The sequence below is a fragment of the Sinocyclocheilus anshuiensis genome, unplaced genomic scaffold (genome assembly GCF_001515605.1).
Source record: "Sinocyclocheilus anshuiensis isolate Anshui unplaced genomic scaffold, SAMN03320099.WGS_v1.1 scaffold776, whole genome shotgun sequence".
NCBI classification, from domain to species: domain Eukaryota; kingdom Metazoa; phylum Chordata; class Actinopteri; order Cypriniformes; family Cyprinidae; genus Sinocyclocheilus; species Sinocyclocheilus anshuiensis.
The window spans coordinates 1,847,892-1,857,181 of record NW_015555808.1 but is presented as its reverse complement, the minus strand read 5'-3'; the positions used below and the strand labels follow the sequence as shown (position 1 = coordinate 1,857,181).

At 37.4% G+C, this 9,290-nt stretch overlaps 1 protein-coding gene across 1 annotated transcript in view; it reads left to right on the top strand.

Annotated features, from left to right (window-relative positions):
• Positions 1-521: 521 nt before the first annotated feature.
• The window catches only part of LOC107675049 (cAMP-dependent protein kinase inhibitor beta-like), a 47,808-nt gene continuing 39,039 nt past the window's right edge, over positions 522-9,290 (top strand). The window contains exon 1 of the mRNA XM_016469237.1: positions 522-697. The gene's annotated coding sequence lies outside the window, so the exon portion shown is untranslated. The remainder of the gene's footprint in view (positions 698-9,290) is intronic.

The following is a 9,290-nucleotide window of genomic DNA, read 5'->3' as shown; positions in this document are numbered from 1 at the left end:
ATAATATAATATAATATAATATACAAGAGGCAATACTTGACAATACATTAAATTATATATTCAATGTTATGTTATGTTTTAATATACTTATATCATTAATCTCATTCACATATAATATAATATAAAAAATAATATAATTATTTTAATTAGAATTATATTATTTAATTTTAATATAATATAATATAACATAATATACAGGAGGTAATAATTTACAATATATACAATTATATATTCAATGTTATGTTATGTATATACTATATAATTAATCCCGTTCACCTATAATATAATAATAATAATAATAATTATTATTATTATTATTTAATATATATTTAATATGTTATTATGTGTATGATAATATAAGGTGTTTTGCACACACACACACACACACACACACACACACTGGAAAATAGACAAACATACTTTTCTGTGTCTAAAGTGCAACTATAAATAAACACACTTTTCTATGTTTAAAGTGTAACTATGACGGGTAGCGTTTGGCTATGCGCGCTCTCGTGTGATGTCAGCGGCGCGCGGTGTAGTTGTGCTCGCTCGCGCTGGACTCAGTAGCAGAGAGAAGGAGAATCACGACGAAGATGGTCTCAATACGCGGAGTTCCCCTCGCGGATAGCCTCTGTTGGTACTGATTCGGAGTGTTCTCCCGGATAGCTCTGCTTCGAGGAGTTGCTTCATTTTCGGAGTGAGTAAAATCTCTGCTGTAGGACTGGCCCAAGAAATACAGAGAGGGATAGAGATGTGTCAGACGCGTATGTACAGTGCATCACTGCGCGCTTTGAAGTTCTCTATGTGCGCTGCTCTATCCAGATGCTCACTGATGCACTACAGCTGTCCGTTCATTTACATGCCGCTTAAATGACCAGACAATAAGTAAATGAATGGTATTTAAACAGTCCCTGTTGTCGTAGGGAAAATTCTATTGTTCCTGTTCGAGTGTCAACTGCCAGTTCATATGCACTATGCAATATTCCCTACGCGTCTGACACATGAAGGAATGAACTAAGAGTTCTTGTTTTTTTTTTGGTTTTGTTTTTTTTTATTTAGATTTATTTATTGCATATGAATGCATTTTGCATTTGGATGGTTTACATGGTAAAATATGCTGTTGCATTATTTTCAGTTAGGTTTAGATAAAAGGTTATGCTGAACTGTAGACTTTTTTTATTTTTTATTTGATTTCATTATTTATTTCTGGTGTATATGCGTCTGAAACCACACTGACCTTGGATTGGATGTAGTGAAATTAAATTGTTCTTTATTATAGCTGGTTTCTAACTCGTCTAAGATGGTCATTAGGTGGTCCATGCACCATATTAGACGATGCAGCAACAAAGTTCAGTTGGCCATACTATGTTAAGTCACTCAAATTGGTTTTTAGAACATGATTGGTGGTCAACCAGCTAATGACCAGCTTAGACCAGCAAACAGTTCCAAAACAGCTTAAACTGGATTTTCCAGCAGAGATTATTGAAGCTGTACATTATAAAATTTGCATGTATGATTCATGTCTGCTGTAATGATGCTTCATGGTTGTAAATTAATGCACATAAAAAAAAGCCAATGTAAAGTTACAGTGTCTGGGCTGAGCAGTATAACTTCCTTTTCAAAGTTATCATTTCAAAACACAAGTAAACTACACTTAAAATAATAAAAAAAAATGTTTAAAATGTTAATTGTTTTAGCCTAAATCATGAACATTTCTTTCTTTCTCTCCCCCCCTCATTTTTAATTAATTTTGCTGTTCAAAAGCCCTGGAGAGTATGAGCAGAACATATATTGTGACATTTGTGGTCATTTAATTGCAACATACTAAGTTAAAGGCGGTTTAAGTTGCCTAGGAGACACAGCAGTTTCATTATCTTCTCTTCTAGAGGCATTTACTCAAATGGGCACCGTGTCCTTTCTATTATAACGAGTCCTGCAATTACAGTCTGGTATAAGGCTGTTTTGTTCATTGTTATGGATGCATCAATTTTTGTATACTGCATTGGGGTTGTTGGTAAAAGATTGTCATGTTGTTATGCTGTGATAATGGATGGGCCTCTGTGTATCACCAGCAAAGTCACGATACGATACGCATCACGATACGGGACTGCACTGAATTTCACCTCAGAAGAATCTAGTAAAACAGCTGTTTATTAAACACTGCATACCATAGGGCCGTTGCTAACTATTGGCAGAACAGGCACTTGACCTCTGCATTATGAAGGGCCTCTAACTGTACCATAGTACAATAGCCTATAGGTAATGGCATATGTTTCATGTTTACATTGTGCACTCCCCACCCTACAATATTCTGATTGTTTGCATCTTGTTTTTAAGCCCATAAATAATAATGTACTCGTTCTAATAAATTTATATTGTAATATACTCATTCTAATATATAAAAAAATCATATTTACATTGCTGGTAGGTTATAATTGCACAAATTAACACATTCTCTACGTTTAAAAAATAAAAATTAGAAGAGTTCTAAACTAATGCGCTGTCTTCACTGTACCTCACGCACACATTAGTTAGATCACTCTGCGCGCGCACAGACATTCTTTTTTGCGTTTAGACAAACTTTTTAGCGCTGGCCCGCAATTTTATCAATAAAATAGCTTAATCGCTGAAGAGCTACATTATCTTTCTCAACAAGGAGCTGGTAACATAATCGTTTCTAAAGCAATTAAAGCCACAGCTTCACTGTTGATAGAGAAACGCGGCAAAACGGTGGTAATTCATACATACGAGATCACTAAACTGCAAGCTAACCGGTGTTTTCAGAAAGCAAGCATGTTTATCCACAGTGGAGAGAGCGCACGTGCACATGGTTGCCAGGTTGACAAAGATAAGTAACACACTTAGCAGATATTTTGAGATGGTCCTTACTGCAGAACACAAGATCCAGGGGGTGAGGTTGGATCCAGATCCAACTCCTCCCCCCGAATATCTGAAAGTACTCTTAATATCAGTCAGTCAAGCAGTCAAGCAGTCAATATTATTATTATTATTATTATACGAATTCTACTAATAAGAACTAAGGATTAATGAGCTACTGGATTCATATTAATCAGGTTGTGTGCATTTGCTCGAACGGATTCGCTGAAATCAAAACAGGGACAATAATAGGTGAGCACCAGCCAATGAGATTGTCGTTTGCGCATTAGTTCCGCCCACTACCGGAGAAAGGAACTCCGTTAATTTGAAAACGGTGGTAATTCATACATACACAGCCTCTCTCTCTCTCTCTCATAAATGAACACTTGATGAATTACACTTTACTGAGAATAGAATATTGAAGTGGAGATCGCTAAACTGAAAGCTAAAACTAAAACGGTGTTTTTAGAAAGCAAGCGCGCTTATCCACAGTGGAGAGAGCGCACGTGCACATGGTTGCCAGGTTGACAAAGATAAGTAACACACTTAGCAGATATTTTGAGATGGTCCTTACTGCAGAACACAAGATCCAGGGGGTGAGGTTGGATCCAGATCCAACTCCTCCCCCCGTACATATACCTAAACCTACCCATCTCCACCCCCTGATCCCTAAACCCACCCATCTCCATCCCTAAACCTACCCATCTCCACCCCTAAACCTACCCATCTTCACCCCTAAACCTACCATCTCCACCCCCTAGATGTGGATCCAACCCCGCCCCCTGGATCTTTGTTCTGCAGTGAGAGGCTACTGGATATTTTCGTATTGCGCAAGTGCTTCAAAGCTCTGTTTCGGGGATTACATCTCTTCATATCAGGCAACCCCAGTTGTGTTCCTCTGCGGCCAGATCAAACCTCCTTGTAGCCTATATATTATGCTCTATTCATTATTTTTTAGAAATCTTGCACTTTTCTACTCCGTTTTAAACAGTGTTCTTGTATTCAAATTAAGCGCGGTCCACTGCAGGGCACGTGCCGCGATATCGATACAGGGCCAGCTGTAGCGATACTTGTATCGTCAGATGTCTGTGTCGTATCGATGTATCGAACACAGCACTAGGCCTCCAGCAGGGTTAAATCACACATGAAATTACACATTGATACGTCCCATCTTTCCTCAGAACATCTCAATGACCCTCACAAGATTTACTGATAGAGGGCAGGATCGGGTTTTCAAAGGCTGTTATTTTATTATCAGCACACTTACGGACATAATAATAACCTGCATGCTAAGAATTAAGGCTGTCTTTTGTTTTCTAGATTTCTAAATGCAGACGTTTCTATATAGAGCATAGGCCTACATCAAATCTCATGATAAATTGTTGCAATCTAGTAGCCGCCCTTCTACATCTATCAATCTCAGTGGCAGAAAATGGTGTGTGTATGTTGTACAGTATACAGCGTCCTGCTGGGTGCTGCCCATGGATAATCTATTTTTAATTGGCCTTGTTAATGATAACAGAAACTTTACAGCAGCGTCTGCCTGTTCATAAAGTTAATTGTGCTCATGGGACTAGACAGTATAGTTTGGCACAGTTTATTTTATATTACCACCGGTGCTGCACGGTCACACTTGCTGGTCTGCTTTCACACATATGTCACAAGACTGGCAGTTAGACCAAAAAAAGCAGATTTGATGCCCAGACTTGTTGTTTTATTTCTTTAGGCTATTTTAACATGCAAAGTTGCAGTTTTAACAAAATGCTGCATTTAGAAAATCATACGCTAGAAATAGTTTAATTATATCAAAGGATCGTGACAGATATGTTGTTCTATGATTCTCATCAAATGCTTAGAATTTTAAAATCACAAGTGATGAAACTGAGCCATCATCCAATAGCTGTAAAATGCAACTCCATATTTTTTGACGCATGTAATTTTTTAAATATTAGAATAATATTATATATGTTTCTGCATATGTAACTGGAATAATTGAAAGCTTTTTAAGCCATTTATTGGTTGATTCCACCTAAAAGTCAAAACATTGCTCTGTTCCTATCCAGCCACAATAAAAATAGCTCAACCAGTGGAGTGAGTTTGGGGACAGGACTATATGTTTACTGACCAATGGCAGGCAGTGAGAACTTGTGACTTTTTATCTCACAATTCTGACTCCGAACGGATTCGCTGAAATCAAAACAGGGACGATAATAGGTGAGCACCAGCCAATGAGATTGTCGTTTGCGCATTAGTTCCGCCTACTACAGGAAAACCCGTCAGTTCTTAAAAGCTGAAAAATTCCAAAGGAATTATTGTAAAAAGGGTTATTTTTACAAGAAAATACAACAAAGTATATCGTTTACATGTAGCGCATCAATTCTGCATGTTATGTAAGACTCTCGCTCGCTCTTTGCGCGTGTGAGAGAAAGCGACGGCGAGTCGTGCGCCTTCACACTAGAGTTTATGTTACGCCAAATAAACAAACACAGGTGCGCTGCACATCCATTCAAATGAACTGAAAAATATCACAGATCGCTTGACGCAGAGTGAAACTGAAGCGCTCAGTCAGAGTGTTCTGTGAGTGAAAATATATCTGTGCTAATCATATACTCAGCCTCCAACTCACACACTGGCGAGTAAAATCTGAGAATTTATTAGCCATTGGCTAATATTAGACATCATTTAGTCGCCCAGAGTGAAGATTTAGTCGCATATGCGAGTGATTTACTCGCAATGTAGAGGGTTGGAGATAAAAAGCCGCAGTTACTTTTTAAAATGTTATTTCTTATCTTGTGGCAGGAACCAGCTGTTATTTCAAATTTGCCTTAGGAGTTTGAGGAGGATTATAGTCAATACATTTTGAAGTGACACATTTTAAACAGATTAATGTAATTAGTAAATTTAACCATATTATTACGTACAAAGCACTGGGAGGTTCAGGTGCTTATTTGTAACCCAAAGTCCTTTATAGTCTTTTAAAGTAGGCATGATTAAACCGATTTAAGCCGACAATATGCAACAGATCAAGATTTGGCCTTGAAGAAGCACAGCCTCTCTTCCTCTCTCTCTTCTCTCTCTTCTCACTAACAGCTGATATTCATTCTGTTTCAGCCTTCCTCAGAGTATCATCAAGGCTCTAGTGAAAGGCATGACAGCTTCTGTTCTTGTGTTTTACTGGCGAGATCCCAAGAGAGCTCAACTCTCCATTCATTTCACCAATTGGTCCACGAATTACATAAATATTCTCCCATTAATTAACAATTTGAAAGCATCACAGCATGCAACACAAACAGAGAGTTATTACTTAACAGTAATAGTAATAATTTCCCCCAATGCAACTTGCAGTACTTGAGCTACTGCACAGTTTCCTGGCATTTACTGTATAATAGACATATGTAACACCTTATGTTTTGTGGCCAAAATGTAATTTAATTTAATTTCAAAGAGTTAAATGTCATTGAGTGATTAAGTCATGGCAGCAAAATAAATAAAATAATAAATGAAACTTATTTCTATTTTAACCATACCCGTCATTCGACTGTTATTTTATAGGCTCATATGGGCTTTATACAAAAATTACAATTATAAACATAATGTATTAGAGTACATCATTATTTCACATTACTTCTGCAAAGTACACTTTTAAAAAAATCCCTAAAATTTACTGTAAAAAATGGCAGCTGTGGTTGCCAGAACTTACAAAATAAAAAAAAAACACCATCATGGTAACTGTAACGGGGCTGACGAGACGTGAGACGTGTGGATCCATCTGCAAGCTTTATTAAAGAGACGTGGTAAACAGGCAGGGTCAAACAATGGCAAACAGGTATATGGCGGGCAAAACACAAGAATAGTCCCAGGGCTAGCGTAGGTCACCGATCGGCAGACAGAATCACAGGGGCGAGACGAGAGGGAAAAATCCAGGAAAACAGGCAAAGATCAGAAACCGCGAAAACAGGCAAGGCAAGGCAAAAACAAGGAAAACTCAGAGACTCGCAATGGGGTACGGGCTAAACAATACTCAGCAGAGAAAGGTGGTTAGAGTGGGTGTTATATAGTGAGTGAGGTGATTCGAAACAGCTGTGTGCAATGAGTGCAATCAGTGCAGTGTGCAAATCGTGCAAAGAATGATGGGATATGTAGTCCGGGGTGCTATGCAACAGTTTGTGTTGTGGCGAGAGTCAATGTATGGAAAGGGTGACCTCTGGTGGTGAATAAACGGAAGTCCATGGACCGAATTCGTGACAGTAACACACATAACACTAAAATAATGCAATAAATATTAATTTCACAACATAAGATGCAACATAAAACCTTAGTGTACATAAATGATGTATGATGAAAAAAACTAAGAAGAAACAGTTATTTAAAAAAACAAAAAAAAACAAATGTGAAGTGTCCAATTATGTGAATGTCAGTTCACGGTTTTTCATTGAAAGTTATAAGTTGACTTAATTATAAGCTTCCAAAAACTGTAAATTTAATGTATTTTACTGCAAAATTACATGAAATGTTTCATTACGTTTACATTACAGTTTTTCCCTGTATTTATTAAGGGAACTTACAGTTAACCAATTAACCATTTTTATAGTCTTTTACCATTAAAATCATGATCATTGTTGATGTCAGTCAAATGAAGAATTTACATATTACATATGAAGATTTTTGTGAAGTACCCGTTATTGTAACTATGAATAGGTGTTTTGTGGAGGTGACATTGATGGATCAGCGGTAGTTTGCAGAGGCGCACATTGCTAACGACATGTGGGCTTTTATGCATCTCACCATATGGGGTGCATCATGTGGTGTTCCTCCTTCAGTAAGGAGTTAAAGATCACACAGTGTTCTAACGATAAGGCCTAATCCTAGGCTCTACAATACACTGTAGCAGGGCTTGTTTAAAGTCTGGCACTGGAGGGTTATAAAGGGCTAGAGGTCTCACTGTTATCTCTTATCTTAAATCACCGGATTTGAGCACATCATCATATTGGACCTAAAAATACACCGCAGGCAATCTAGGGACCAAGGTATCCTGGCTTTCAGTTTGATCTTCCCTTGCTAATTGTCAAAATGTCTTGCACCAAGACAGCAGCTTATTTTATTGTCTGCTCTGAGCTGTACGAACCATGTGTCAAGTAAATAAAACAGATTGTTGCATGTTGTGAAGTTTTAAAACTCATATAAAACATGTGTCTGTGTTTGCACTGGATAAATTGTCAATGGCGAGAGAATAAGGGGTCGCATTCACAAGGTGCTCTTATCGATCTTACACTGGAACCCTCACAGATGTGAATTATTTATGAAAACAGAGTGTCTTCTTCATGCATGGCACACTATGTGTGTCATAAGCCTAGACTGTAGGTGTACGGAGAAGTGTTGTAAAATACAATCAATGCTGTTTTAAAAGGCTTGTCTTGCATCTGACATTTCGCGTTTGGCCAAGTGCAACATACTGAGAGTTTTATATACCCTGCGATGCCTGTGTTAAGCCCTGTTCACATTCTGGGAGCGATTTGCTGTCGCTTAAGACACCGGAATGGTTTCTGTTGCTGAGAATTGCCATTTTATTACTAATAATAAATAAATGGACAAAGGAATATAATGGTGTATGCCATTAATAATTTTAATAGTAGGCCTAAGTAATACAATTTTTGCAAAAAAAGAAATGCAATTTCATTACCAAACGTTTTATTTCCAAACATTTTTGAATAATACATTTAAAATAATTATCCCAAAAGATTTTATGCAGATTTTTAAATCTTATAGGTGTCATAAATGCAGTCCAAAAACTGTATTCGATAAATACTAAACAAACAAACCATGTGATCACATTGCATTAATACTGGCAAAATACTGGCAAAAGTTTGCCCAAAGTCTCAAAGGTGTGATTTACTAAAAAACATTATTGGTCAATCATTATTGGCTAATTAGTCATTATAGCCTATATTTATACAGTATATACTGTGTACACACACACACACACACACACACACACACACACACTCTGGTTTGCTATCCTTGTGGGGACTCTCCATAGGCGTAATGGTTTTTGTACTGTACAGACCGTATATTCTATTGCCCTACACCAAGTCTACGCCTTACAGGTAGGTTTAGCATTACAATTTTTATGCATTTTTAGATTTTCAAAAAACTTAATTCTGTGTGATTTATTAGCTTGTTTACCCGTGGGGACCTCAATTTAGGTCCCCATCGTGACATGAGTCCCCATGAGTCTGTGTGTATTCAGGTTTAAAGGTTCAAAAAACACATTATTTTCCACATACTGTACATTATTGTTTCTCCGTACTTACAGTCTGTGTGTCAGAACAGCCGGCATTGTAGTCTACTCTACCAGGATCAGGAAACGGTCCTCCATAAAATGTGCTGCACACATCTGAATATTTGGGTTGAAG